The sequence below is a fragment of the Pan paniscus genome, chromosome 9, assembly GCF_029289425.2.
Source record: "Pan paniscus chromosome 9, NHGRI_mPanPan1-v2.0_pri, whole genome shotgun sequence".
Classification (NCBI taxonomy): Eukaryota; Metazoa; Chordata; class Mammalia; order Primates; family Hominidae; genus Pan; species Pan paniscus.
The window spans coordinates 76,430,440-76,457,532 of NC_073258.2; the positions used below are offsets into that span (position 1 = coordinate 76,430,440).

The following is a 27,093-nucleotide window of genomic DNA, read 5'->3' on the forward strand; positions in this document are numbered from 1 at the left end:
AGAACTTCCCTGTAATTGAGAGCTGGGCCCAGAGAAGGGGTTGGGTGTGGCCTCTTTGGAAGCAGGCCATCCACGTCCTGACCTTCCCAGGCCTTTCTTGTTTGCAGTGTCTACGAAACAGCTTTGGTGAGCACTGAAGATGCAAAAACCACCAGAGGCCAACCCCGCCCAGCCCTGAGCTTCAACTCCTGACCTGAACCTGGTTTACGAGGATGCTCTGAGCTAGTGGGGCTTCTGCCTCCTGGGATCCTCCCCACACCCCAGGGTGGCTGCTACCACCCTACCCTGCAGATGTGAAGACTGGCAGAGGTCAGGGCAGGACTGAAGGCTACCTGCCCAGCACTGCACCTCCTTCACCCTCAGCCCTCCACAGCCATTCCTCCAGAAAGCACCACCCCCTCCAGGCACCCTCCCTGCCCCTGGCAGAGGACTAGGCGGGTGTCTACAGATGACCACTTCACCCTCCCTCCTCCCTCTGGCCTCTCCTCTCTCCTCTTCTGGCTCCTTCCAATCAGCAGTGAGCAGGCCTGGGGCTCACGCAGTTCATCCCCTGCACCCCTTCCCAGCTCTCCTCCCTTTCTCTCCTCCCTTCTCATCCAAACTTCTGAGAGTTGTCTGCACCCGTATCTCCACTTCGTCCCACCCACTGCAAAACCCATTACCCTCTGCTGCCACCAAGTTCAACAATGGCTTCTGTGTGGGTAAATCCATGGGGCACTTCTCCATCCTCAGCCACTGATTGCCCGGTTGTTTGTCCCCCTTTCTGGCCCCACCTCACCAGCCCCTTCACTGGATCCTCTCTGCCCAGGCCTGAATGCTGCTGCTCTCAATCCTAAGCCCCCTTTCCCTCCCTTGCCCATCACATCCTTCTTGGCAGTATCATCCACCCCACGGTTTCAACCACCCATCTCTGGCTGGACCAAGTTCAAGACTCAAGTATCCTGCAACCCTCTGGTCATCTGCACCTGGACATCCCACAGGAAGCTCACACCCACAGTGGCCAAATGGGAACTCCTCTTCCTTTCCACGCATTTCAAGGCACCTTCATTCCCTCCAACCTCCAGGCCTGGAAGATGAGAATCACCCTCCCCATCTCCCTTTTCTTCAAACCCGCCAGTGCCATCTGACGCCAAGCCCAGCTCTGTTCTCCATCTCCTTCCTCTCATCTCCCAAACAGCTCTGTAGTACCACTCAAACTCCTCCTGTAGGAAGCCCTCCCTGACTCTCCAGCAGGCCTGGGCATGCCTTCACCTGTTTTCATGTGCCCTGTACAGCCATCCATTCAGCAGCCACGCTAGTGTCCAACTGCATAGCTGACTGCCTGGGCTGGCTCTGGAAGGTAGGGGCAGGGTCTGATCTGACCCTGGGTCCCCAATACCGAGGCCAAGTGCAGCATGAGGGGTCCCAAAGAGGTTTCTCAAATCTGGGAACTTGTATTTCTGCTGAGTTTGCCACATTGGTGAGGTCTGGATCTTCCCTCAGACCACAGGCCCCTAGGGGCAAGGGCTATACCCTGGCTCGGCCCCTCCTCGCACTTAGCCCCTTTCAGAGCACCCTAACCTGCCTGCCATTTATGACAAGATACCATGGGGGCCCTGAGAGAGCCTAAGAGGCCCACCTCATACTTGTGCAAACACATGCGAACACACAGAGACATCCAAAAAGACATAGGGCACATATTCACGGACAGACACAGGTGACACGAATGGGCACACTGGCGCAAGCATACAGGCTCCCAGAAGTACATGGAGCCATACAAAGACAGGTCCACAGGGACACAAACATCCTGGAAACAGGGACCCGGGCCATGGCCTCGCTCAGAGTCACCTGCTCCAGGGGTGAAGCCTTTGGCTGGGCCAGGGCTCCAGGCTGGTGCTCGGGGCTCCAGAGCAGGGGCTCAGGGAGACGTGGCAACAGCCACCTGAACAGTCTGGCCTGTTCCATTTGGACTCTGAGGCTGTGATCAGAGTGGGGAGGGGTGCTGGGAGAGGAGAGGGTGAGAGAGCAGGAGCCGCTCTCCACAGACAGGGCTGGGGGCAGAGGAGGCCACCGGCCCTGCTAGGCTCCTCCAGACCCCTCTGCCAAGGGAGTTACACTTCCACCCTCCCCTACCAAAGAGCCAATCTGAGCAGAGAACAATCATGAAGTTTCTAATGTACTGGAAGAGGAGGGAAAGCAAGCCAGGGTAGGTACGTGTATCACATTCAAAACTGATGTAAATGACCCGCGCCAAACACCTGGGTGTGAGCCCCATCAGTCCTGACCTCTCCCTACACCCCCAAGTCCAGTATCTCCCCAGATCCTGTTGATTTGCCCTCAGAAATGGCTTCCTCATGATGGTACTCAAGCCTCTCATATTGCTGCCTGAGAAACAGAAGGACATCCTGGAACCTACAGGATTGAGTACAAACCCTACACGCAAAACTTTTTTCAACCTGCCCACAACTCACTTTCCAGTCATTTCCTTCCCTCCTCACCTCAGGGCAGCCCTGCCACCTGGAGCTAAGTCCCTGCTCCAGGGACTCCCTTCTCCAGCTCAACACTTTTGCAAAGTTAATTTCTTCTGTGTAGAATGCCTTTCCACTTGCTTCAGTTTGGTGAACTCCTATAGATCCCTCAATACCCAAATGGGAAATGCTGCTATTCAGTGGATTGGCTTCCACAGTGGCAGTCACATCCTAAGGTCAGCACATCACGAATAAGTTGCATATGGTCAAAATCACCCTTGGCTTTATCTAGCTACCATTTATATATGATGCCTAGGCATTGTTCTAGGCATTTCCTGTGTTTACTCATCTAACTCTCACAACTGTAGCAGATGGTATTTCCAAAGACATCTGCAGCAATGTCTCCCATCCTACACCCTCTTCTTACAAAGTGATGCTGACACCAGTCCCATGGAGAGAAGTGGCGTCTCTGTCCCAGCACTTGAATCTGAGAAGGCTGGGGAGTAATGGCTGAGGTGACACTACGGCACTTTCAGGGACAGGTCACTGAGTGTGAAGCAGCTTCTGCCTCCTTCACCAGGACACTCCTACTAGAGCCCTGCACCACCGTGTAGACACTGTGATTGCTCTGAGACTGCCTTGCTGTGGGAAGGCTCAAACAAGCCTGCAGAGAGAGAAAAGAAGGCCTGAGACTACGCAAAGAGCGAGAGAAGCTGGGCAAACCTCTGGGTGCCCCAGCTCCTCCCCACTCTAGACGCCACCTGACAGAAACCAAGTGAGACCCTGACCAACAGCCACTGGGCTGAGCCCAAGGCTGAGCTCAACTTAAATTCCTGGCCTACAGAAACTGTGAGATAATGATTGTTCTTTTTCTTTTTTTTTTTTTTTTTTTGAGACTGAGTCTCGCTTTATCGCCCAGGCTGGAGTGCAGTGGGACATCTCAGCTCACTGCAACCTCTGCCTCCCGGGCTCAAGTGATTCTCCTGCCTCAGACTCCTGTGTAGCTGGGATTACAGGTGTGCATCACCATGCCCAGCTAATTTTTGTATTTTTAATAGAGATGGGGTTTCATCATGTTGGCCAGGCTGGTCTCGAACTCCTGACCTCAGGTGATCCGCCTGCCTCGGCCTCCCAAAGTGCTGGGATTACAGGCATGAGCCACCACGCCCAGCCATGATTGTTCCTATATAAAGTCACTAAATTTTGGGGTGATTTGTTATGTGACAACAGTAACTGGAACAAATATAAATTATGAACTATCATTCTCCTCACTTCAGAGAAGGATCTGAGGCAGAGAGGCTAAGCAACTTGTCCAAGGTCATAGAGGTAGTAACTGGCAGAACTGGGATTTGAACCCAGGCAGTTTAGCCTCAGAATCCACACTATTCACTGCTATGCCATACTGACTGCCTGCAAGGTCTGATTGGTCTCCCAGCCCACAGCAGGCCTCAGGGAGTGGTTGCTGAATAAATGAGCGAAGGAAGGAATAGGCAAATGAATGAATGAAAGTGAGCAAAAGCAGAGTGAGCTTCCAGGTGCAAGGCAAGGACCTTAGAGAGCCTGCACCATGCAAATGAGTCTGACGTGAGTCCCCTTGTTGCTGAAGCAGCTCCGCTGTCCACAGCCCTGGGGAAAGTCAGGCGATCAGAGGAGACTAGCAGGTGCCATTGGCCTCCACCCACTACAGATGCTCATCTCTTGAGCCTCCTGAGATGTTCATCTCCCAGCCCCCTGCCTCCCCCAGCCCTGAATGCTGCAGGATTAGACATAGGCCCCTGGGGAGCTGATCCCTCCTAAGGACAAGGCTTGCGGATCTCAGGGACTGCAGGGGGAAGGTCCCCAGGCTGGAGAGCCAAGTTTAATCCTGGCATGGCCATTGACTGGCTGGGTGAACTTGAATGAGTCTCTGCCCCTCTCTGTGCACAGGTGCTCTCCAGCTCCAATATTCTGAGACTTACCACATGCTCAGCTGCCCTCATGGATGGGTGCAGGTGAGCTGTGGGTCCTATAGCCATGGGCAAAAGGGACCTGTCCCTAGAGGGAAAGCGGAAAACGAGAATGAATCCCACCTACTACTCACTGCAAGTCTGCTGTACGCCAAGCATTTCAACATGAACAATTTCTACTCCTTGCAGCAATCCCACTGGGCACAGTGGCAGGTGAGGAGGGCCTTAGATTCAGCTAAAGGAGGCTAAAAGCCAGGGTCCAACCCAGGCCCATCCAACTTCAAAACTCCCTAGTCTTGTTACAAGAGCCAAGAAGTGGAACAACCCAAGGGTCCATCGACAGGTGAACGGACAGACAGAATGTGGTCTAGCCACACAATGGAGCAGCACTCCGCCTGAACAAAGAAGGGGATCCAACCACATGCTGCAGCATGGATGAACCATGAGGACACTATGCTAAGTGAAATAAGCCAAATATTGTACACTTCCACTTATATATGGTATCTAAAATAGTCAAACTCAGAAACAGAAAGTGGAATGGTGGGTGCCAGGGGCCAGAGAAAGAGGGAGAAATGGGGAGTAGTTGTGTAATAGGTATAGAGTCTCAGTTTTGCAAGATGAAAAAGCTCTGGAGATCTGTTTCACAAGAATGTGAATATAGTTAACATATGGAACTGTATTTAACATGGTTACGATGGTGCATTTTATGTTTGTTAACTTAAATAATACAATTTTTAAAAATACTCTCACTCAGCCAGGCACAGTGGCTCACGCCTGTAATTCCAGCACTTTGGGAGGCCGAGGCAGGCAGATCATGAGGTCAGGAGTTCGAGACCAGCCCGACCAACTTGGTGAAACCCAGTCTCTATTAAAAATACAAAAATTAGCCGGGTGTGCGCATGCCTGTAATCCCAGCTACTCAGGAAGCTGAGGCAGGAGAATTGCTTGAACCCGGGAGGCAGAGGTTGCAGTGAGCCGAGATCGTGCCATTGCACTCCAGCTTGGGTGACAGAGCGAGACTCCGTCTCAGAAAAAAAAACAACAACAACAAAAAACTCTCACTCTTGAGGTAGATAGGGAGATTAGAAAGGGTATTAGCAAGGGGAGTCCAGGAAGGCTTCACAGAAGAGGGGGCATTTGAGCTGGACAGGATTTGGGCAAGCACAGATGGGCCTGGGGCACTACAGATAGAGGCTTGGACCTTTGGCCCCTGCCTCCCTCTCAGGATCCAGCTGCCTCCGCCCCCCAGCCCCACCCCCAGCCCTCCAGATCACCACCTAAAAGCAGTGCCCCAGAGGAGAGCAGGCATTGGCTTGGAAGGAAGAAGGGATTTCCTACTATGTGCTCCCGGGCCCACTCACTGCATGACCTTGGGCCAGTCCTTTTCCTTGTGGGGCCCCTGTTTTCCTGTCTGTACCATCAGAGAATGACCTGCAATTCCTAGGTGTCCTTCCAATTCTCACACTGGGAATAATCTCTGAGTGGGAGGGAGGAGGCACCAGAGACCTGCAGAGAGTGGGGACCAGGACACTCTCTGATCAAAAGACCAGGAATCTGGAGCCACAGCCTCATGATCCTGCCCCAGGCGACCTTTACTCACTTCACAGAAGGGAAATCTGAGACCCACGTGGATTTGGTTTAATTCAAACTTAACCAACATGTGCCTGCACCTACTATATTTGTGATAGGGCCATAATTCCTCCCTCAGTCCAGAACTGTTTCTCCTATTCCATGCTGCCAGAAGTGGAAAAGACTCTAACATAAGGTAAAGCATGAATCATTGCAGTCAGAGAGACAAAATCCTCCATGCCTAGGTTTCTCTCCAAGAATTCTGACTCTTGCCTCTTTCCCCTAGCTCTCAGGAACCCCTAGTTTCTCCCTCAGAAGGAACGGGGCGGGGCAGTCCTTGGTTTCAATATCAGCTCCGCCAAGTACCAGCTGGGCCTCTGTGTCCTCATCTGCATCATGGGGATAAGGACCCTTCCCAGAGCCCCTTGGGAGGGTCAGATATGGCAAGAGCACAAAATGCTGAGCCAAGGGCTTGGCACACAGTAGGCACTCAATAAAAGGTCGCCATCATCCGTTCTCTCCTTTCCAGACAAAGACGTTTTCATCGATCTGTTTGTTCCTCTCAGGGACGCTTTGTTTGTTTGAGCTCTTCCCAGAAGACACTCCCCCCAGGAACACTGGGTGATGCTCCCCAGCCAGCCCCAGGGAGGAGGAAGGAGGAGGGATGAACTTACTCGATAGGAAAAGGAAAATTCATCATCAGGTAAACACAAGAGAGCAACCCCGGGGAAGTCCAGTGGCTGCCCCTCCACCTAGGAGGACCCAGGGTAGCCTCAGATCCCACTTAATAAGCTCCCTAGGGCCTGGCTGGGAGGCCTGATATGATCCGGCTGCTACTTAAATCGCACAAAGCCTTCTATTCTTAGCTGAGCAGAGGCCTGGTTCCATCCCAGCTGTCCATTAGCACTAACCAGCCCCAGGCACACCATCACAGCGGCCAGTCAAGACCACAAGGTAGGGCGGGGGCAGCCCTGTGATCTGACCGAAGTCTGAGACCTACCTGAGGGGGCTACAGACGACTCCCCAGTTGCCAGAGTGTTCACGGAGCCTGCAGAGGGGCTGCCTGGGCTGGATGAAGGTTTGGATTGTGACCCCTAAGGCCACCTCCAAGTCTGGATTTCATATCACCGAGATTCTATGGTTCCATGATCCAGTGCTTCCAAGATTTGGGAACTGAAAGAGTCCACGGTTCTAAGTACCAAGGTTCCAAGATGCCAACAAAGACGGAATGCTGGGCTCTAGAGTGTGCACCCTGCCCCTGCCCCCCTCCCCTTCTCTGTCCAACCCTTAAGAGGCAGAGGATGGCCAGCTCTATCCCAATCCTGGGGTCCCCAGGCAGGGGAGTAGCACAGACAGCATGGTGGACTCGGCACTGAGGTCAGCAACACTTGTTTTACGCCACCCCTAATCCACTGGCGCAAGACTCCCTGGGGAACTTCTGGGCACTGCAGGACAAACAGGGAAAGAAAGAGAGGAAGGGCCAAAGCTGCCCTGGGGCCCACCAATGCCAGATGCTGCTGGGCAGGATGTTCAGTGTCTGCTCTGTGCCAGCAGGGCCAGCATACCCCTGTCAGGCGGGCATGGGGAGGCTGGGTGGGCTACCCAAGGTCACAGGCCAGAAAGTGCAGCAGCTGGGCCAAGAACCCCAGGCTGGGCTGGCTTCAGAGATCACTGCTCCCCTCACCCTGCTTTGCTGTAGGCCACAGCTTCCTGGGACCACTTCTTCCAACATCCTCATTTAGAGGGGAAAACTGAGGCCCAGAGGGAGAAAGGGCCTATGATCAAGGTCACATAGAGAATTGGTGGCAGAGCCAGGCAGAATCTTTCCCAGGCTAGGGGGCACTGGCTGCCTCCAAGCCCCACTGGGTCACAGCCACTGAGCCTTCTCTACATTCCTCCTTTCCAGCCCAGACCGGGGTTCTTAAGGCAGGGCTGTCTCCTGTTCCCTTAGTCCCCAACACAGTGGTTGCCCCACGAGGCCATCTGAGTGACAAGCCAAGAATCAGAGGATAGGACAGTGGGTCAATGCTTCACACCCAAGGCTGGCCAGCGGAGCACACACATGGTCTGGAGAGAGCTGACCCTGTCAGATGCTGGGGACACTCACAGGGACACTTGTCAGGAACACTCAGAGGCTAATTAAGCAGCTGTCCCATTAAGGAAAGCAAATCAGGCTCTACACACGCATTGACCATCACAGAGCCTGCCAGTCATCAGGACAGGACACCCAGCCTCAGCTGTCTGAGCCCTTGACCCGCACTCTGGGCCATCATCCCCCAACACCCACCCCCAGCACCCACTATCTATCAGTTGCTTTTTTTTTTTTTTTCCACAGTAGGATTTTATAGATTATTTCTCATCTGAAGCTCACAATGAGCCTGAGAATTAGGTACTTGTTCCCTCCATTTTATAGGACAGGGAGGACAAGGGACTCGCCCACGTCACCTGGCTAATATGACAGAGTCAGGACTCACACCCAGTGGCTTTACATGGTCCCAGGGGAAAGGTCAACAAATACCTGGGTAACTTTGAAGTCCTTTTGGTGGAGTCACAAGGTACAAAAACGTGTCTAAGCTGCACTGACCATTTTGAGGAAGTTGACAAGAATTTCCTCTCTCCTGTTTACAGAGACCACAGATCAAGTATCTAAAAACATCCAATTTCTTTGCTCTGGCCTAGCATTAGATCTGCCTTGCAAATCGGTGGCCTGCCATGTATCCGGTGCCTTCCTGGGTGTGCCACCCACTGGGTTGATTTGATCTCACACCAGCCTTGTGACGTTGGCCTTATCATCAGCATCTTAAAATGAGGCCAGCTAAGGCTCAGAGAGCCCCAGGCACAAATTCAAGGTTGCACAGGCACACGGATGGAGCCAGGACAGGAAGCCAGGTGTGTTCCTGCTTGGTCTTTTTAAGACAGGGGGAGAGTTGGAGGAGGGGTAAATTGACGTTTGTTCACTGGGATCTTTTAAAAATAATCCGCCTAGGTTTACATCAATATCCCACTATATCTTTCTCCCTGCCTGCCACTCTGCCTCTCCCACTGTGGCCCCCATGCCAATCTAAGCGGAGGAAGGATCTGTGATGCCTCTGGGTGCCAGCCTCACCAGCTGTCTGCCCCTACTCCCCCCACATAGGGCCAGGACCATCTGGAGCTGCTCAGGAACAAGGGCACTGAGAGGGACCCCCAGAATTCCAGGCGAAGGGATGCTGGGCACAACCTAGCCTTGTCCCTCCAGCACCTACCCTGGGCAGGTGGCTTTGGCTCAGCATGCTGTGACAGGCTGCAGGCCTCCCAGAGGGGGTACCTGAGGCCCTGCTGAAATAAAGCAGTGTCCACATTGAAGATCTTGGTCATCCCGACTGACACCTCCTGGCATGAACGGGGAAGTGGAAGGGATGTGGAGTGACTGTCTTTTTCTGCCCCTCAAGCCCTATGCCCACCAGCCACCCAGGGATACAGGACACAGAGAGGCTCCTGTATGTGGGCAGGCCATGTTAGACCCAGACTGTAAACAGGACAGACAAGTTGGGTGTGGGGGGTGTTCCTGACATGTGCTCCCAGCCTTCCTCAGAGGCCAAGACCCCTGGGTTGCAGCCAGGGAAGGGGCGGTATCTGGTCCCTGGGCCCAGCAGATAGGAAGGACAGCACCATCTTTCTTTCTGTTCAAACACAGACAGGGCTGCAGACACACAGTTCTGGCCTGTGTGTGCGACTTGTACATAATTCAGAGGCTCCTATTGCTCTGGCCTGGATAAAATGTACCAGCAGGGGCAGCTTGCACAGAGAACAGTGAGCTGATGCCAGGGAGCACTTCCTGAAAAGAGGTGAGTGGCCCAGAGGCTTGGGGGATTAATATAAATTGGACAAATGAATATTGTTAATGACAAGAACTGTTTACTTGTTTGTGGAGTAAGTCAGTTTATAATCCATGTTCATAAACTTTATCTCGTTGAACCTTCATAAAAGTCCAGTGTGGAAGTTACTATTAACAGACAAGAAGGCGGAGGCTCAGAGGCTGAGTCACTTGCCCATTTTCTTTTTCTTTTTTGAGATGGAGTCTCGCTCTGTTGCCCAGGCTGGAGTGCAGTGGCACGATCTCAGCTCACTGCAATCTCCGCCTCCTGGGTTCAAGCGATTCTCCTGCCTCAGCCTCCCGAGGAGCTGGGATTACAGGCACGCACCACCAAGCCCGGCTAATTTTTGTATTTTTAGTAGAGACAGGGTTTCACCATGTTGGCCAGGCTGGTCTCGAACTCCTGCCCTCAAGTGATCTGCCCGCGTCGGCCTCCCAAAGTGTTGGGATTACAGGCATGAGCTACCACACCTGGCTGCCCATTTTCACATAGATGGAAGCAGAGCTCCCTCCCCGTGCTAAGCTGCAGCATGCGCTCAATGCCACTGCCACTCCCAGTCACGGGACACCAAGGAATGTCCTCTGGGCTCAGGGGGCCAACTGCTGAAGGGAGAAAGCACGAGGGGCAAAGTTCCCTGGCAGCGGGAGGGCTGTCCCCGACTCAGGGCACCATGGCCCCAGCCCTGCTGGGGCAACACAGAGAACCCTGAGGCAGGAGACAGGGAGAGTGGTGAGGCCTTCCCCTGCACAAGCATCCAGAACTCCTGAGAGCTCTTCAGAGTAGGAAGGGAGGTGCCAGGTGACCTCGCCTGACCACAAATGTGAGGAACCCAAGGCCTACAGAGGAAGAGTCCAGCCAGTCCACAAACACCCACTGGGCACCAGCCAGGTGCTGGGGACACTGGGATGAATGTGACCAGCTCTGAAGAGGCTCCTCATCAGGTGAGCACCCACTTGGCTGGAGCTCAGACCCTCAAAATCTGCCCCAGAAACTTCTCCAGCCCCGTCTGACCTCCTTTTCCTCCCTCTGCTCCCACATCCACAGGCTCCTTACAGGGTCCTCATGACACAGTGTCATGTGCTGCCTCCTTTCACCTCTGCTCCAGCTGTTGAAGAATGCCCTTCCCAGCCACCTGGAGCCCATCCACCCCCACTCCCCCATCTCTTCTTCGCAGAGCCTCACTTAAGTGCCCCCCAACCCCAAGCTGAGACTGATGGACCCCAGGAGGAAGCTCGCTCCCTTCTCCCCCTCTCCCCTCCTCCTCCTCCGGGCCTCCCCATGCTCTTGACCTCCCTTGCAACATCTGTGCACTCTGCCCAGGGTAATGGGTCCTGGAATTGCCTCACTCTCTGCCCCTCAGGACCTGGGACTAAGAAGGTACAGCTCTGCTGAATTGAGTAAATGTGTCACCCACCCAAAGCAACGACCCAGAGCAATTAACAGATCACTTCTTCCTTTTAAGGCATGTATTTAAGGCTTGCCTTTCTTTGAAAACCCTCGGAGGAAAGAGACGCAGCACTGTGGAGGAAAAATGAAATGGAAGAGACTTAGATTGTCTTGGCATTTCCAAGTGCTGGCTCTGTTCCTGGCACACAGTAGATGTCTGAGATATGTTCGTTTGGTGGATGAAAGAATAAAAATATCTCCACAGCCACTTGCCCCTGCTGCCTGAAGTTCCACCATTATCACTGAATCTTTTCTGGGGCTAAAGAGTATTCCCTGTGATGCTCTCTCTAAATGTAGTCCTGGGCCAGGAAACTAGCTCTAGCTGGGGGTTTCCTTGCACAAAACAGCAAGGGCAGGGTTTGCCCATGAGATCTTCTCACTGCTTTCTCAAGACGGTGTGTCCAGACCCTGCTCTTTGACCAAGGAGTTGCATGTTCAAATAAGCTTAGGAAAGGCTGGCTGCACACTCTGCCACCCACTGGGGTCCCTAATTCATATTAATACATTAAAGACCCTGAGAAGGCCTGTTTAGATTTATGTGACCTAGCGTTTCCCAAATCTGTATGCTCATGCATCCTTGAATCCATTCCCATGCCACGGGACTAGGGCTCCTCAGGGGACAGTTTGGGAAGTGTGGACTAGATAGTGTGCCTGGGTCCAGGTGGGACAAGGTCTGCAGGTTGAAGGGTGTCTGTGGCTGCCACCCAGCCAGGGCCATGCTTCCCTGCACTGACCATTTGACAGAGGCAAAAAGTCCAACCTCAGCCACCACCACCAATAGCTCATGACAGAGACAGATAATGAACATGGCATCAGACAGCTTCCAAACGTAGCACAAAGGAGGGAGAAGGTAACAGCGTGGGCCAGAGACCTGAGTGAGTTCCAACTGTGACTTTGTGCTCACTGCTGGCCATTGGGTGGGGGGACCCCATCCTGCTAAGCTTTGTTTTCATCATCTGCAAAATGGGGATAATGCTATTCTCAGGGCTGTTGTGAAGATGGAGGTAATGCAAGCAGAGGCAGATTATAAACTGTCAAGTCCTGTGCCAGCATTTGCTGTGTGCATCATTATTTTACTGCATACATGGCCAGGAGGGTGTGGTAATGTCTTGATTGATCACAAGCCACTGCAGAGGTCCTCAATCAGGACAGATGGATGGATGGATACATGGATGCATGGAAGAATGGATAGACAGAATCCCCAGTGTGACACAGGCTCACCAATGGCCGACTGGTTGAATAGGTATGAATGAATACATGAACCAATTCTAGTAAGGTCAATTGTTCCATTTCTTAGTCCCCAACTGGTAGAAGCATGAAATTGGGAAGGACACACACACACACACACACACACACACACACACACACACACACGAGGGGAGAGGAAAGAGATGCAGCGCTCTGGAGGCAAGTCTGTGGGCAGCAGAATAAAGGAACCGACAGGGTGGGAAGAGCCAGAAACCAGAGTTGAACACATGCAGCAGCCCAGGGTCATCTGGCACAGGGGTCAAGCTGCGTCGGCATTCTCAGCAAGGCAGGCGGGGTTCCTAAGGCCTGTCCCTCAAGCCGTCCATGTTGCCATTGTTCAGAGGAAGAAAGTGATCAATCTCTTTTGCAAAGGTTTCCAACCAAAACTGTTAGAGTTGTTTTTAATGGGATAGAGAGCAGAAAGAAGTCTTTAGAGCTGGGTGTGGTGGCTCACTCCTGTAATCCCAGCTCTTTGGGAGGCCGAGGCAGGTGGATCACCTGAGGTCAGGAGTTCGAGACCAGACTGACCAACATGATGAAACCCTGTCTCTACTAAAAATACAAAATTAGCTGGGCGTGGTGGCGGGCACCTGTAATCCCAGCTATGTGGGAGGCTGAGGCAGGAGAATCACTTGAACCTGGGAGGCAGAGGTTGCAGCCTGGGCAACAAGAGCGAAACTCTGTCTCAAAAAAGAAAGAAAGAAAGAAGTCTTTAGGGCAAGACACAGGCCTTAGCTGCTTCTTCTGGAAAAATGTTTCTTACAGTTTATATGAATTCATCAACACATCTATGCACAGGACATACTGTGTACCAGGCAAGTGCTGTTGGGCACTGGGGACACAATGCCACGTCTAGACAGCATCACATGTGGAAGGTTCTGGATAAATGAGGTATCGGGTCACTTAAGGATGGAGAGGGAGGTTTTATAGAAAAAAATTCACAGACAAGAAGTCTGGAGGACCAATTTAAATCATTACATGACCTCAGACAAGTCACCTTCCTTCTCTCAGCCTCCATCTTCCCTTCTATAAAGTGGGTCTGATAAAAATCATGAAAACTATTACATGGCACCAGACACTGACCCAGCAGTTACAGATGTTCTCTTAAGGCACACAGCCAGCAAGGCAGGTGTTGCTAACAATTTGTTGTGGAGTAAATTGTCCCTTTCACAGATAAGCAAACTGAGACTTGGCTGGTTACCAACTTGCCTGAGGTCAGAGAGTCGGTGGGAGTCAGGGTGTAAGCTCCGGTGTGTCTGATTCCAGAGCCCACACTCTCCTGCCCTCCCAAACAAGTCCCACACTTCCTCCTCACAGACTGCTGTGAGGATGCAATGACATCACAGATATCAGAGCGCTTCGTAAAGTTAAACTGTCATGTGTCCAAAGTCAACAAAAAGTCAGTCTTGACTCTCCGTGAAACTAAACACTGAAGTTTACAGGGGCACTCAGAACTAGTCACAGCCTAGAACTCCTGGGTTCCTCGCTCTCAACCTCTGGCATTCCTCGGCTAACTTCCTCCCAGGGAAAGGGACCCAGCAATCCCAGGAGCCCCAGATGACCCCTCAAGGCCCACAGAGCAGGGTTCCCCTGGCACCCATAGGGCCTCCTCCTAGACCAGGAGACCACCTGGCTAGTAGCCTCCTGACTCTCCTGTGCTCCACTCCTGCTGAGGACCTAGAGGGCACGGCCTGGCCCAGGTGCCACGGGAGCTGCCGCAGGGACCCTCACCACTTCCCACCGACAGGCTGTGGGACCTCAAGCCACTCACCTCACCTGTCTGAGCCCGAGGTTTCTCACCTGCAAAATGAGGGATGAAAGCGGATCTCATGTGGGAAAGGAGCCACTCCAAGGAGAGACTCAAACATGACTGCCCTTGAGCTGGGTGAGTTCAGCTGAGTGGGTAGGAAGGGGAGCACCAGGCTCTGTTTTGAGGAGGGAGGCAAAACCCTACCTACCAGGAATCACCCATCTAACCTTGAATTCTCGGCCTGCCCTTGGCAGTCCTGGTCTGAGAGATGGACTCAGCTGCTACCACTGCCAGCCACCAGCAGAACCCTATCTGCTGTCTTCCCAGGTTGGCTAGGGTCCCAGAGGGGGAGAAGCAGGAGAAGGGTCTTCAGTCAGAACTACATATGTCTTCACTGGAGGGACCTGGGCCCTAGAGCACAGACATCCTTGCAGGCCCACGGTGGCCCGAAATGGTTGCTAACTGGCCTTGGGCCACACAGTGAGACAGAGGTGCCAGGACCCAGGCCTTTAGGCCCAGCCCAGGGCTCTCTGCACTGGTCCAAAGTCACCCCTTTTGGAGCATGGATTAAGCATAGAGAGGAAGAACAGTGTGAAGAGTTAGGATGATGCACCCCCTACCCTGCCATGGTCAAGAGGCTCTGGCCATTGACGGTTGAACCCCCAAGCTCCAAGGTGAAAATCGACACCTGGTCACCCAGTTCTCTGCTTCATTCACTGCAGGCACTGACAGGGCACATCTGGACAGAGGAGGGGCTCAGTCTGCCTCTGCAGAGTCCCCAGCAAGAGGAAGAAGGCTCCAATTGCAGCAGAGTGGACTTCAATTAGTCTCAAGAAAGAACTTCCTGCAGAGGCATTAAGCATGAACAGCACACAGAGAAGGGGGGCATGATGAGGGCAACTGTAGCATCTCCTCTGAAATACAGGATGCTGTCTCATTCATTATGTCATTTTACTTTCAAACCAGCCTGGAAGGTAAGTGTTGCTGCTCTAATTTTATAGGTGAGCAACTGAGGCTCAGAGAGGCTAAGTGACTTGCCCATGTCTTCTAAGTTCCACTCAAGAGAGGCAGAGCCAGGATTCAAAGCCAGAATTCTGACTCCGAGGCCCACATACCTCCCCTCTCAGGAAGTCTCTGAGGATCCAGGTGTTACCACACCTGCCATGGGCATCTCACTGTGTCACCTCAGATGCCTAGGTGTGAGCTGGTGGAGATGCCAGGGGCATTCCTTTCAGGAAGGAGAGGGAGTGCTCGCTGGCAGCCAGCTGTAAAGGGCTCTGTGTCCTAGACCTGCCGGCTGTGCCCCTGCAGACAACACCCCGTGGGGGCCTCCCACATGGTTTCCATGCAAAGTGTCATATCTTCTGTCCTTTCCCTGACCATGTCTCCTCTTGGGCAAGGCTCAGTCTCTGGCACCATTATGCTTCCTGCTCCCTGCCTGGCAAGAACCACACCCCCCACCTAACTCCACACCCAGACTCCCCATTACAGGGCCTGGCAGCATTTGGTGGCACTTGCTGCACGGCCTGTCCCAGGCCTGCCCAGCCCCACACTCCTCTTACCTGACATTCATAGGCTCCTGGGAGACCCTCTGAACTCAGAGTGGCATGGCTCATAACACCCTGGACATGAGGAACATGTTCTGGGTCCAGGGCTATCCCCAGAACTGTGGCAATGACTGCCCAGCTCTAAGGAAGGTGTGTGAAGTGGCCACATCATGGCCAGCTCTGGGATGGGCAAGTCGCAGCAGGGCTGGGGCCGCTGCTCTGTGCACCTGAACTCGCCTGACACTAGCCTACCTGTGACTTCTGCTCCACTCCAGAGGTTCCCCTGTCCCTGGCAGGGTCACCCCAGAAGCCATCTATAGCTTGCTTTGGTGGAGGAGGCAGAGAGGGAGAGATGGGTACCTCTAAAACTCCTCTCGCCGAGGTGTCTGAGGCAGCTCGGCTGCTGATTCATCTTTGGGGTGAGGGCTGAGAGCCCCTTCATTAAGGGGTATGGTAAAAACAGATGATCTTTAAACTGTGTCCTAAGGACAGTGTATTCAGTGGACTCCCGGGCTTTCGATGGACAGAGTGAGGAAGTGTCTTTGGTTTGCTTCTCCAGAGCCACTCTCTACCTTGTTTGGGGCCCTGGGAACTGACCTCTGTGGAATGTAATGGGCTCTATGCTGCTGGCTTCCAGAGAGGTACACCCAACAGGAAGCACAAATGGGGGACTGAAGGAAAGAGGAAAGATAGTTGAAGTTTATCCCCTGTGAGGTCTCCTGGGTTGACTGGGTCCCTGTACTGATGGCCCACAGCCCCTATCCCTATAGCTGCCCACTTCCCTTGCTCCTTCAGCCCTGAGTGGTAACTGCTCCCAGCCACTGCTAGTCCCTCGGTGCTGCACTATCCCGTGTTGATTTGTCACACGCCTAATGCCTGAGCCAGTCACTCTGGGTTGATGCACCCTCTCTGGCTGTGCCCAGGCAAGGAGACCAAGCACTGCCACTGATGGCCCCTTTTGTAGTCTTCCTCTGTCCAGTCCTCAGAGCCTCCTCTGGTCTTAAAGAAGAGCAGTTTGAAGGGATGCCCATGATTACATGTGCAGGCCTCCTCTGTCCTCTGTCTCAGCCTGGGCCTGGTGGGGCAAGGGGAGCAGACTGGGAGACAGGGAGCGTGGACCAGCCAGTGAAGGAAGGGGCAGGAGGCAGGGGTCAGCTCCCCAGCGAGTGCATGCACCAACAGCTCTTGAGTGCTTAGTTTACGGTAGGCACTGTGCTCCACATACCAATAATTTTATTTGCTTCTCAGGTAATCCCAGGAAGTCCTTCCTACAAATGCATTTTATAGGAGAAACAACTCGTGCTCAAAGAGATAAAATGATTCTTCCAGGGTCATCCTGCCAGTAACTGACAAAGCCAGGATCAACATAAGTTTTCTGTCTTCTGTATGGTAGACACGTTGGACAGTGATACCTGGACTTGAGCAAGCCCTGAGAATGACCTTATATGGCAGACGCGCCTCAATGCAGTTTGGTTCTAAGCTAAGGAATCTGGGAGTAGCCAACCCGGAGATCCATTCCTTATCTATGAGGAACATCTGAGCTCTTGGCCCATCCTATGGAACTTGCGGGCCAAACAGAGGATTGAGGTCTGTGGTTTGGGGTAAATGGAGGTTGCTAGGTGGAAGTTGTTGGGGGAGGTGCTAAGTGAAAATGCTATAGAAATTGCACGCTTTTAGGCCGGGGGGCGGTAGCTCACAGCTATAATCCCAGCACTTTGGGAGGCTGAGGCAGGCGGATCACCTGAAGTCAGGAGTTTGAGACCAGCCTAACCAACATAGTGAAACTCCATCTCTACTAAAAATACAAAATTAGCTGCGTGTGGTGGCACTTGCCTGTAATCCCAGCTACTTGGGAGGCTGAGGCAGGAGAATCGCTTGAACCTGGGAGGCGGAGGCTGCAGTGAGTGAAGATCGCACCATTGCACTCCAGCCTGGGCAATAAGAGCGAAACTCTGTCTCAAAAAAAAACCAAAACCAAAACCAAAAACAAAAAAAACTGCACACTTCCTGCGAGTGGTTGTGGTTCTTCGGTCCAGCCAGCAGCCACTGGACTCTCTCCCCTGTGTGTGAGCCCGTAGTAAAATCCCATGGCTCATTCGCTGGCTCTGGGTCTCCTCCTTGGCCTCTTGAGCCTGGTGCCATCCTCACTGGCACTGACAGGGGTTTGGCTCAACACCTAGTAACTACCTTGAAATAATTTTAGTGAACTGGCTCACAATCACAGCAGAGTTGGATGACTTAAGTGGGGTCAATTATCGGTGAGGATTTGCACAGAGGCCTCCAATGTTCCCTGGACACCCTCCCCTAGATTAAAAAAAAAAATCCTCTGACATTCTTCAGTTCTCCCAGGTGGGACAGGGGCCCCAAGCAGGTGGTGCAGTTGGGTGTCCGGGTTGGAAAAACAAGCAGATTCAGACAAGGCTTCATTGTTAAGGAGAGTCTGACACTTTGACCATTAAAGCAAAACTGAGCAAAACAAAATGCTTACTGCCTTGTCTTATCTCTTAGAGAGAAAGGGGACAGTGGGAAGGGCCCCCGGGCTGGGTGTTGATCCCACCCTAACCAGCGCCAGTCTCAGAGACCTGGCCTCAGGTGGCTGGGGCAGGGAGTTCAGGGTCTCAGTCCAACCCGGCGTCAGGTATGGGGTGGGTGCTTGCCATGTGTGGCCTCGTCTGGCCTCTGTGGCCCTTTCAGAGAGATCGTTATTGTCATTTTTCAGATGAGGAAACCGAGGCTCCGAGAAGACACGCAGGGAGCAGCTGCATGCTGGAACCCAGGTTAACTGGATTACCAAGTCTTCCCACTCCCCTCGTCTCTCCAGGCAGGAAGGTCCTGCGGGGAGGAAGCAGCCTCGGAAGGAATGAGCTCCTTGTCCTGGGGATGTGCAAGTATTGTCTTGGGACACTGTGGGAGGTAGGCTGCAGAGGGCAGCCAGGTGGCTCTCAAACTGAAATCACCAGGGGAGCTTCATCAACTACTGATGCCTGGGTCATGCCCCAGAGATTGTGGGGCCTGCAGGACTTTTAAAAGTTTCCCAGATGATTCTAATGTGAAACAAAGTTTGAAAGCCATGGGCTTGGATGCCCACTGCTGCCCTTCCCACCTCTGAAACTCCCCTGCCACACGCCTTTCTAAGGAAAGAAGGGATTTATTACCCTGACCCCATTTTACAAAATGGGCAGAAGCCAAGCAAAATATAAGGGTGTCCTCAAGGCCCCACAGCCAGCAACAAATCGAGGCAGCATGAGGGGTCCCCTGATTTCAGACTGCCCCTGGGGTGAGCTTCTTTAAGACACTTGGGGGTTCCAGCTCCCTTGTCAGTGGGAGAGAAGTTTCTCTTTGAGCCTCCTGGGTGAGAGAGTGAGACACATTCTTCGTGGCATTTTTTTTAAAGAGTCCACTCGTTCAAAAGCTAAACAGCTGCAGGATTAACGCTGGAAGACCCCCTCTGCTTGCTGGCGTGCCTTGGGAGCAAGAAGATAAAAGAACTCAAAGCAGGCCTGTTTATCCTTTTCTGTAGGAGATTTGGTCACAAGCCTGGGAAGAGCTGGGCCTGTCAGACCAGCAGTCCACACTTCCTCCCCACCTGCCTTTCCGCCTTCCTCATGCCCTGAAAGCAGAATATCACAGATGGAGAGATGGTGTGGGTTGGTGGGAAGTGAGAGGCCTGTGGAGTCCACTGGTCCTGGGGTCTGCCCAAGCTCTCCCCCTTGCCAGCTACCTTTGGAGAGGAGCTACTCCTCTCTCAGCTCATTCAGTGCTGATCTCACAGAGGTCCAAAGTCAGCAACATGGGCACCACCTCCAGGAAGCCTTCCCTGACTCCCCTCCCCAACCAGCGCCGGGCAACCCCAGGCCCCTGGCCTTCCCTGTCACATTCTGTGTTGTCACTGCTTCTGTGTCCTCCCAACCCTACCAGGCTGTTCATTCATTCATTCCACAGAGCAGCTGCCCTTTGCCTGGGATTCATTCCAAACGCCTTTCCTGAGCACCTGTTCTCTCTAAGATCCTCTGTGAGGTGCTGGAGATACAGATCATAACAGCTAACCTGCACTGAGTGCTCATTATGTGCTGGGCATTTTTTTGAGTGCTTTACATGTATAATTCATTTCACCCTCACAACTCTATGATGAAGATGCTGTAATTATCCCCATTTTACATATGGGGAAACTAAAGCCCAAAGAGGTTAAATCACTTGCCCAAGTCATTTAGCCCTACCCTGTGCCACCAGCCACAGATACTGATGGGACCGGCCCCTGCCTCAGGAGCCTGCTTCTCACAGTTTGGAAGTTTTGCACCTGTGTGTTTCCTTGTCTAATGCTGTTTCCCCCACAGACCAGAATCTCCAACCATGTTACATTTCGGTTGGATGTGTGTGTGAGCAGCACCAAATAAATGCTGCTTCCCTTTAAGGAAGAACTCACACTCTCTGCCCAGCATCTGCTAGCTGGACGCCAGACGGCTTCTCCCACCTGGGTCATTTATTCTGCGTAGGCCTGAGAAGAAAACCCAAGTCCCCAGATATCCCAGTCCTGCTCCCTCCCCTGAACCTAGCTCGGGACCCTTCCAGGCCAACAGCACCTGCTTACACACCACTGTTCACAGGGAAGGTGGTGGGAACTGTGAATCTGCAAACCCCAGCTAAGTCCCCCTAAGGGAAGGCCTCCCTGCCACCTGGCACGCCCTCCCTCCAGCCATCACTCACTGGACTCTTCCATCAGCTTCTTACTGAGTTGCTCGTTCACGAAGCCATCGAGGGGATGGGCAAGAAGACTCATGCTGATGGAGTACCCACCTGTGTGCCAGGCCTGGACAGGCACCCCACTTTCTTCATCTCATTTAATAACAGTTATTATCAGCCCCAATGTACAGGGAAAAAACAGAGGTGCAAAAGTTGAGCAAGTTGTCCATGGGGCAGCTTGCACTGCCTCCCCTGGCCCGGAGGGTGTGGCTCTGTGCCAGGCACACTGCTAGGCACTCAGAGGGAGGGGAGGATTCGGCGGGGGCACATAGAATCTAGTTTTGACAAGCCAGCAAGGGAAGCAGACCAAGCAGAACCCCAATCCACAGACCACAGTCAGTGTGCAGAGGGCCGTGAATCAGCAGCAGAGGAGGCTTGGATCCCACCTGCATGGGAGGAGTCCTGGAAGCTTATAGCAGGCAGCATCTTTGGACCTAATTGAACTCCTTACTGCTCTTTCCCATGGTCACAGCAGGAGAAAGGGTAAGCCTTGGCCTACAAAGCTCTGGTGCCCAGTGTGTGTTTGCCACCACCCCAAAGGGGGCAAAGGGAGGAGAAGCTGGCTGCCCTGCCAGTGACCCCGCTGTGGCCCGGCCAGCCTGCCTCCAGTCCCGCCAACTTGGCCTGGCCTGGCCCAGCCAGTTCCCAATCACAGGGTCTCCTCTGCCAGCTAATGACCATGCTGCCTGCAGCTCAGGCCACCACCCTCCTTTGGGCGAGGCAGCTACCCACACAGCCTGCTGGCCCAGACAGTGGCCAGGCCAAAAATCACAGCTGCCCGTCATACCACATCCTCTGGCCCTGGTGCTGTGGTCTCCTCCTCCTCCTTCCAGGGTCACGAAAGACGATGTAGAAAGCTGGAGCTACAGGGGAGCTCAGAACCCACCCTGCTCACCATAGACATGGACACACGGGACCCCAGAGAGGGGCTGACTCACCCCAGGTCACACAGACAACTAGCCAGCCTGTGCACGGCCTAGGGCCCAGGTCCTTCCTGGGCCCCATGCTCAGTCCAACACTGCCCTTCCTTAGCCTTGAGAAAAAACCTTGTCCAGGCTTTTTACACACAATGTATGCTTTCGAGGTACTTGGGTGGAGGTGAGGAGACAGGACATCTTCTAAGCACAGACTTACAATTCAAACAGATGCAGCTTGGCTCCCTGCTCCCTACCTTTGAGCTGTGTGACCTCGGGGAAGATCAGGTACCTCTCTGAGCCCCAGTTTCTAGGGGATAACAGTAGCTACCTCAGGGAGTTTGTGTGAACAAGAGTGTCTATAAAACATTTAGCACATTGTCTGGCTCATAGTAAGTACTCAAGATATCAGCTGTTGTTGATATCATCACTGTAGTATTGTGTGGATACATTTTACAAACTGCAAAATGTTATGGATAGTAGGTATTATTTTTTACTATTACTGCTGAATGTTAAAGATTCAGAGGGGGCATGACCAGAGGGTTGGGTAATCCAGGAATGTTTCTGAGGGAATTTATGACCTGAGTCAGGTCTTGACAGGTGGGGAGGTAAGTGGAGAAGAGGCAGGGATGGCGGTTCTGATGGGAGGAACCACAAACAAAGGGGTTGTGATGGGGCCACATGTGGTGTGTTTAGGAGACAGTGCAGAGCAATGAGCCAGAAGGCCGGGCAGAGGCTAAGGTGACCAAGGACCTGAATGCCATAACTAGGGCCTGGTCTTCATCTTACAGGCCGTAAGGAGCCACAGAGGCTTCTAAATGGGTGCTCCATTAAGCTTTCTGAAATGTGAGTTCTGTCTAACATTCAAGGCCCTCTCCTATATGGGCATTCACCCCTCACTAACCCCACCAAGCCAGCCTCCTCGCCCCAAGTTCTCCCTACCTCTCGGCTTACCACACTATCCCACCTGCCCCGCCACTAGCCCACTAGCTCACACTCATGATGAGGCACCCCCCTGTTGAGTGCCTATAGTGCCGTGTGTTTCACACATGGGACCTCAAGATCATCCGTAACAGCCTTGAGAAGTGGACATCACAACCGTCATTTCACAAAGGGGGAAATGGAGGCCTGGTGGGATCATGTGTCTTGCCCATGCTCTCAGTGAGACGGTGGCACAGCCAGGATTCCTTCTTGGAGGGATGTCAGGACCCCCCGTCTTTGCAGCAAGTTGCCTCTAGCTCCTGCCCAGACAGCCACCTCCCTGACAAAGCCTTCCTGGTTACTCCAGTCCTCAAGGGCCTCCCCTCCACCCCTTTCTGCCCTGTACCCTCCCCCTTACTCCTCCCCCTCACCACCTCTCTGGAATCAGAGGCCCACTTGATCCTAGCTCAGCTAGCTTGGTTCCCAGTGTTGCCTGTGGGACCATCTGGCCCCCAACAGAAGAGACAGGACATCATCAACCCCAGCTCTCTCCTGTTGGGGGCCAGATGACACTTTCTCCCTGTCCTATCCTGCCTGCCCCCCCATATCCAAGACTGCTAACAGCACAGACAGGAGCCCCCACCTCCTCTGGTAGGGTTCAGAAGCTCACTGAACATAGAGCTATTTCCCTGAGCCTGCCCCCAGCTGAGGGCAGTATTAATTATTCACTGCACCTTGGTGCCTAGGGAGGTCAGACAATGGGCCCGAGGGAATGGACACCAGCTCCAGGCACCACAGCCCTGCCAGCAGGAAGCCAAGGGAGGGGGTAAGAATCCAGAGCCCCTTGCCGGTGTCCCCAAGCAGACTGATTCTAGAGGCTATGAGACTAGGGGAGTGTGACCCACACAGCAGCCTGAGCTGAGCAAATTCAGGTCTCTGAGCCTGCCCTGCAACCATATCCTGCGTTCTAATCGAAGACAAGTCTGAGAATTTCCCCAGACTTCCTGGTCAAACTTCAAGCTTCCTTTTCTTCATAGGGATGGAAACGGATATTTGGCCAGGCACTGCATCTTTGTAGCTCATTTAATCCTCACAACAACCTGCTAAAGGAGGTATTCTAATTTTATAGGCTCAGAGGGATGAAGTGATTTGCTCAGTGCCACTCAGCTAGTGGGAGGCACAGTAGACTCACGCCCACCTGGTCTGTCTGATTTACCACTATCTGGGATTCACCAGTTACTGTGGCTCGAGGCTGCCGCTTAGCCCGTCTGGGTAACTTCCAGGGCACCTGGTATGCAGTTGGCACTCAAACAGTTCTACAAGCAAACTCAAAGGCCCTGGGGAAGTGGTTTTACCTCTCTGAGCTTCAGTTGCCCACACAAGACTGGGCCATTAATAACCACCCCAGTCTTGGCAAGTACAACATGCCCCTTAACACTTGACAGCCAGATGTGATGGCCCCACTAACTGAGCAGGTAACACACAGCCTGCCATAACCTATTTTAAGGTGGCACTTGGAACCATGGATGCATCAAGAGGTCCCAAGTGACTCTGCAACCCTCCTCTGCTTCACTCTAGGTTCCAGGCTCTCTCCACGTCATGAAAGGAGATCACAGGTGTGAAATTATTTCATCAAAGAGCTTTGTTTAGACATAGAGATTATTGTGAGGATTTGAGTCCCCAGACAGAGGTCTGGGGTAGAGGGAATCCCAAGCCCCTCAGTCACCTTGTCTTTTGGGTTCCCCTAACCCTTCCACCCCCAGGGATTGAGCTTCAGACTTCCACAGACCTCTCACCATGCTCCTCCACCTTCCAGGGGCTTTCCAAGGTGGTTTCCCCTTGACTCCAGGGAGTTGGGCATATCTAGGGTTAACTAGGCCTAGCCAAGGCCACAGGGCCCAGACCAAGGCCATATCCCCTCCCCGTCCCCACACAGAACAAGAGCCCACAGAGTCCATGCCAAGGGCTCTTTCACAACACCCCTCTCCCTACATGCCTTGGGGGCAGCAGAAGCATCCCCTGCCTGGGAATAAAGACACCTGGGACTGTGCCCCAGCCCTGGGAGCCCCCAGCCTTGAGACCTTGAGCAGGTCCCTTCCTTCCTGGGCAGAGGTGTCCTGCAGGTTCCCCTGCCCAGAAGAAAATGAGGTTGGACCTTCCATTTGGGCCAAAGGCAATGAGGTTGCAGGCATTCCTCGGGGCCCCAGCACCAACCACACTAATTCTCACCACAGCCTCATACATGGTCGCCCAGATCTCACATCAGCGATAGGGAAAGCCCCAGCCACCTATCCAGAAGATCCTAACTGGGGAGGAGTGTGCATACCTTGAAGGATGCTCAGGAAGGTTTTCTCAAGTCTACTTCTGGCTCAAGGACTCACCGGCTTTAGGACCGGACAACTGGCACTCCCTTCGGGTGGGCCTCAGTGTCCCCATTAGTAATGTGAGGGAGGTGAGTCACGTGAGCCACATCTCCAGCCACCCCAGAGGGGCCACATCTCCAGCTCTGACAGACCCTTACTTGGGGATCTCTGCAGTGAATTCACCAACAGATAAGCACGTCTCAGGACCTCCAGAGTGTCTTAGAGACCCTGGAGTCTGACACACAAGGGCCAGGAGCTGCTGCTCTCACATCCTGGGCCCACAGGGAGAGAAGCTTTGGAAATGGGAAGCTTCCCACCTCTACCCTCAACTCTGAGTCACCTTTCCTCGCGGGTGACATGGCCAGGGAGCGGGAGGCAAGAAGAAGCCACTTCCTCAGCTTTAGCATCAGCGCTCAAGTGCTCTGCCTCTTCCCCCTCTATCCTCTCCCGCTACCCCAGTCTCCTCCCCGCAGTGAAAGGAGGTCACTCAGCCCCGTTAAGCCTCAGTTTCTCCATCTGCAAGCGCCGATAATAATACACAACACCTATTTCAGGAGTAGCAGTGAGGCTTAGGCGGGGCGGGGCAGGGCGCGGACCCGCACACAATGGGCGCTCAATAAGTACGCGTTTTCTTTCTTTCCCCTCCCCTTCCCGCGCCCCCTCCCAGCCAGTTCCAGCCTCTGCTTGTTTCCCCTGACACTCCCTCCGCTGGCCCCCGCGCTGCCGCGATGGGGTCGGGGACCGCTCCTGCCCCGCATCCGGGGCTCTCACCTGCAGCCTTGGCTCTCGCGGGCCGCCGGGACAGAAGGGGACCCCTGTGTTATCTTCGGGGCAGGCGCTGAACCCCTCGCCTGAGGCGGGACGAAGGTGACAGCCTGGGCTCGCGGCACCAGCCCGGCGGTTCGGTCCGACTGTCCTGCCCGCCTAGGACCCCTCACGGAGCGCACGACCCGGCCAGAGCTTCCCGGGCGCTCGCGCTGTTCCAAGCTGTTCCAACTGAAGGTTGGGGTCTCGTAAAGCCAGAGGCTGGGGGCGTCCGGGGTCCCGTGCACGGGAGGCGAGGGCCTGGGGCCACACTGCGCTAGCCCTGGAGCTGGGGTTCCGACCCTCACTGACGGAAAGGCGCGGAGCGACCCTGCAACCACGGACCGGTACGGCGGCGTTAGGAGCGTCCCGTCCCGGCGCAGCGGGTCAGGGCCGGGGCTCCGCGCGTCCCGGCCGCACGCCCCGAACCGCGGGGCTGGGACGGGCAGGGCAGGGCAGGCGCCGGCGGGGAGGCGCGGCGGCCGGAGCCCCGCTGGGAAGTCTTTCCAGGTCCCGACTTGGCTAGCTCTGCAAAACGGGGCGGACCTCGGCGCGGCGGCCGACTTCCGAGCTCCCGGCCGCGGCTCCACTTCCTCCTCTTCCCCCGCTCGCTCGCCGCTCGCTCAGCGCCGAGCCGCTGCCACCTCCGCTGTCATCCCCGCCACCCACCCCCACCGGAGCCGCAGCCCGAGCTCAGCCGAGGCAGCGCCGCCCAGCGCCCCAGCGCCAGCCAGCGCGGCCCCGCCCGGACGGGGCGGAGTCAGCAGAGACCCCGCCCCCGGCCGGCTGCGGGCAGGGGCGGGGCGCACGCCCTCTCCCCTGCCCGGGCCTCGCGCGTGGGGCTGCAGGAGCCAATCCGAGGGTGGGAGCGGAGCGGCGCCCTGCGGAAAGCGGATTCTACCTCGGAGAGGGCGGGGCGGACAATGGAGAGGTGCGGCTGCAGGAGGACAATGGCGGGGCTGGGGGTTCGGAACGGGTCGAATCGGGGAGGGGGTTGGCCTCGGGACCCGGATGGAGGGAGAGGCGAGAGGGCTGGCTTGCCTGGGACGGGGGCATGGGGACTGCTGTGCGGGGATTGCGGGGTTCACGGGGAAGGAGCAGGTGCCAGTGTAGGAAAAGAAGCCGGGGCGAGGCAAGGTGGAGGATATCCGGGGTCAGGGGTCCCAGGGACGCTGGAGCGAGCCCTCCTGAGTGGTGGGATGCCACCGACACCTTGCTTCTCCCTAGCTTCTAGTGCTCGGCGCTCAGAGGTGAGAGTTGGGCTGGGAAGTGTTCAGATTTCAGGAAACGGTGAAAAATAAGTTTTTGGAAATGAGCGAATTTGTCTTCCACAAGCCTCCCTTCCCTGCGCCCATCCCCGAGGAGGAGCGTCGTGGTCAATTTTAAAAATATGAACTCAAGAGCAGAGTTGTGTGAGGACACACACTTCGAATCGTGATGCATCTGCAGTCCGCTCCCGCCCCTTCCCACCCCGCGCATTGGGTGCAGGAGCCGTCTTTATTTTCTATTTCATTTTATTTTGAGACAGGGTCCCGCTCTGT

The 27,093-nt window shown here is 54.2% G+C and overlaps 1 protein-coding gene across 11 annotated transcripts in view; it reads right to left on the bottom strand.

Moving 5' to 3' along the window:
• The window catches only part of GDPD5 (glycerophosphodiester phosphodiesterase domain containing 5), a 91,811-nt gene extending 65,497 nt beyond the window's left edge, over nt 1-26,314 (bottom strand). For 2 of the 11 annotated variants that reach the window (XM_055094689.2, XM_055094685.2), the window contains exon 1: nt 25,520-26,314. The gene's annotated coding sequence lies outside the window, so the exon portion shown is untranslated. The remainder of the gene's footprint in view (nt 1-25,519) is intronic. The other 9 variants (XM_034933388.3, XM_034933385.3, XM_034933389.3 and 6 more) reach the window with 7 other exon arrangements.
• Nucleotides 26,315-27,093: the final 779 nt, after the last annotated feature.